Here is a 4400-nt window from a genome sequence, read left to right on the forward strand (position 1 = left end):
TGGACAGCTAAAGATAAGTCATGATTGGGGAAATGTAATGAATGTAAGTCCAATAGTCACTGGAGCTCTGGTTTTGGTCTCTACCAACTCCTGAGGGAAATGTCTGACACTCATCCAGTCTCTGTGTCTCTTTGCTGTTTGGTGCTGAGCAAGTAGTGTGCAGTAGGTTTTAGAGCTTTTTCTCTGAAAACAGCTGCATGCTGCGGCTGAAAATGACACTATTAGTATTGAGAGTGAACTAAACCTGGAAAGTTTTGACAGTTAATCAATGAGCTGAAAATTCACTATAAAGTGCTGTAAAGCCGAAGGACACTGCAAACTCAGGTGACAATACTGTGTAGGTTCATTACTACCTACCACATTGTTTCACAATGTCACTGGATACCCTGTTATAAAATATTAATTATAGACACTACTAAGTGTAAACATTGAAGGATGATTTAAATAATACTGTGATAGGTACTGTCCCCTTTTATTCTTTATGCGTACATTTAAATAAAATATGATGCTCATCTGCGAAACAGATGTCATTGTAAAGGTTAGAAATCCTCTGATTCCTACGTCTTCAGTTACACTGAAATGACGTCTAACCTTTAGACCAGGCCTAAAGAGGACAATCTATGGAGAGGTGTTTCTAATATGGGGGAGCAGAAAATGTCAGCACTGCATATTTAGGGGATTTTGGGGTATTTCAGTGTAAATTGCTGAAAGAGAATAGTGATGCTTAGAAATGCAATTCATAGGAGAATAGGTGAAAAGAAAGACAGAAAAAGTCAGAATGAGGTTAGAAAGAAAGGGACAGAAAGAAAGAGAAAAAGAAAGAACAATTTTTAACACCTTTATGAATAAATAGGGACAATGTTGACATGACATATTTAACAGACAAAAACAACTGTTTAAAAAGTTTTTTTTTTTTTTTTCATATAAGCATAATATCAAAACACAGCTCCCCCTCATCACCAGAAAGGAATAGGAGGAAAGAGAGAGAAGAGAGACAAACAAATATCAAGATATCCTTCATGTTCCTTACTAGTTGATGTCTGTAAAGCTGATTTGTGTTGAAGACAGAAAGAATGTGCAGCAGGCATCAGGATGGGAAATCATTCCGAGCTAAAGGGCAGGATGCTGATGGAGTGATAGTGATGGGCTCATGTTCAAGGAGTGTAGATAAAGAGAAGTGTTCTGGATAATTGCTGGGCGGGCTGCCTGTGGGGGATAGTTGTTTATGAAGGAGGTCTAGTTCCATTTAGTATCTGCTATAGCATCCATTACCAATCTCACCGCATCATTAACTCCTGACTTTATTAACTGTGTCACCATAGAAATTCAACAGCCTGAATATATATGTCCTTATATGGAGTTGTCTGGACCTGCTGGTATGAACTAAAATGATAATTGCAGGGTCATCAGGTTGTTTATAGCTTTACTGTGTTTATCTGGGTAAAAGGATGTGACTCTTCCCTGATTACGCTTATCATGATTCATTTTTTTCTGTGTGCTCTTTCCTGCGTCCCATCCTAAAAGAAAATAATTCTATAGAAAGTGTTTTGGGGTTTTCCAGAAGGTACTTTGAATTACTCTTGTGTTTACATACATAAAAAAAAATGCAGAAACAACTTAATTAAATCAGCCTTTGTAACCCTGCTAGTCCTTGGAGTTCTTTTAGGCCAGCAGCATTTCATTCTGTGCATCAGTTAGTTCGAGCTTTATTTGCAGTGGGCATAGGGATCTGCTAACAGCAAATTCACAGTCACATAGGCAATAAATCTATCTATCTATCTATCTATCTATCTATCTATCTATCTATCTATCTATCTATTCTGCTTGTCTGTCTAAAAACACAAGAACAGCCAGCCAGTAAAACTTGCTGTCTCAAGTTTCAATGTTTTTCTGACTGTAAGCACCACAAAGCCTTTAAACAGCATACTGTATGTGATATCATCATACAGAAATTTAAGCTGAAGGACATTTACCTCAGCATCAAGAGTCAGATTTTTTTAATTGTCTGATTTCATTTTCAAATCTTTTCTATTTCTTCTTTTTTATTTTCTATTTTTGGTGGTTTCCTTAAAAGAATGGTCAGCTGCTTTAATTGTAGTTCTTGGCCTATGATGTTCAACACTTTGTTGATAAAAATGAAAATTATTCAAATGCACTCATTGCTGACAGAGAAATATTTTCTGCTAACAGTAATGTTCTCACTTCTTTGGAGGATCCTACCAAACCATATATTTATTTTAAAGACGGTACTGAGAGATACAATGGATGGAAAAAAGGTCCATCAAGATGGCACCACGGACAGCTGCCCCATGTGTTGGTGCGTGTTGTTTTGTTTTGTGTTTTTACACTCCACCTCTGCCTCTGCTTGTCACATTGACATCACCAAAACAAATTCCTTGTAGGTGTAAAATCGTACTTGGCAGTAAAGCTTTTTCTGATTCTGATTCTGATTCTGATTCACATTTTACACACACACACACAACAGCTTGACTCTAAAATTGGTGTCACTAGTGTTTTAAGGTAGACTTGAAAAAAAAAGTTTTTTTAATACAGAAATAAAAATACATTTTAAAGTGCACTCATTAAGTTTGTGGTCAGATGTATGGGTGTACAGTACATTACAATTAAGAGGGCAGTAAGAGTGAGAGAGGGTGCTGTTTAGGCTGTTATCACCAGCAAATGCAACTCAACATGATAGTGTTTAGTTTGTTGTCATTTTGCTCCATTATTAGAAATAATTTTTACAGGTAAAGACATATCGTGGAAACCTACACTTATAGTTAGGAATTGGTATGAAGCATGAAACATGCAGCAGAGAAACAAGCAATAAAGACGTGGCCAGAAAGAGTTAGCATGTAATGTCGAGTTTTTACAACGCGATTTGAACCCTGCTTTACCGCTCGCCGACAGTAATTACAGATCGCCGATCAAGGCCCCCGATCAGAGCCAAAGCGTGCGGCGATGGGTATGTCTGAATTTTCAAAGATGTGTCCTGATGCGCTCATTGAGCAACCAGACGGCGGCAGTAATGCAACATGAAGACTTCCATAAAACTCGAAAGAAGAAAGCGGAAACGGAAGTAACAATGCTGAAAAAACTTGATCTCATCCGGTATCAAGCTTTGAGACTTTGCTGTGGTGTCATGAAAACAACTCCAGTAGTAGCACTTCAAGTGGAGATGGGTGAAATGTCACTGGAATTAAGAAAGCAGATTTAATTAAATTATTGGGCAAACCTAAGAGGTCAGAATATGATCAAACCATGCCAAGAGAAAGGAGAAGGACAGGCAAGGAGTTTTGGATGGACAATTGAAAACCGGGTTAAGGAAGTTGGGATAGCAAACAAAACTATAGGCCAAACTGTTCCTCTCTCTGTCGTGCCACCATGGACAATAGAAGAAGTGAAAGTCGATTTGAAATTGTTAAAGGACCAAAAAGGAAAAATTTTAAGTGCAAACAAAGTTAACTACTTAACTACTCACAGTTTGTTGAAGTGGATGCATCCAAGTCACAGAATAATAAGGTAGGAACAGCTTTTGTAATACCAGATTTTGATGCAATGTCAAGTAAAAAAATTAGTGATGATTTAGGAGTGATTATTGGTTGTTCTGCTTGCATTGAATTGGATAGAGGAGGTCAGACCACAGAAAGTCTTAATACGATCAGATTCAAGCAGTGCATTAGAAAGTATTAGACATAACAATTCAAATACCAGGCTAGACATCATACTTGAGATAGGCCAAGTGATACACATAATCAGGAGGATAGTGATAGAAATTCAGTTAATTTGGGTTCCAGCACATATTGGATTAGAAGGAAATGAGCTGGCAGATAAATATGCTAAGAGGAAACACGGAATAGAGAAATAAATATTGTTGTAAAATACAGTAAGTCTGAGATCAAATGTATAATCAAATCAAAAATGAATAAGAAATGGCAGGAACGATGGGATAGAGGGAGTAAGGGTAGACACCTCTATAGTATTCAAAAGAAAGTTGGAGAAATGAGAGAAAGTCGTAGGAGCAGAAAAGGAGAAGACATAATATCCAGGATGAGATTAGGTCATACTGGCCTAAACATAACACTATAAATCATAAAGAAACATGCTACAGGGAACTGTGAATACTGTGGATTACAGGAAAAAGTGGAGCATGTACTCTTACATTGTCCAAGGTACCGACAGCAGAGACAAACACTCAAAACAGCACACCAAAGGAATCAACTAACACCGAGTATGACAGAGCTATTAAGGAGGGATTCAGGAGATGTTGGGTACAGGGCTATATTCAGGTTTTTACAGAGCCCGGGGGTTATTATTAGGATCTGATGTAGGATTACAAGCTATCCTGCTCCACACTCCAGTCCAGAAGGTGGCGGTAATGCACCTAACAGTTGCGTGCC

This window comes from Chaetodon auriga, chromosome 16, assembly GCF_051107435.1.
Source record: "Chaetodon auriga isolate fChaAug3 chromosome 16, fChaAug3.hap1, whole genome shotgun sequence".
Classification (NCBI taxonomy): Eukaryota; Metazoa; Chordata; class Actinopteri; order Chaetodontiformes; family Chaetodontidae; genus Chaetodon; species Chaetodon auriga.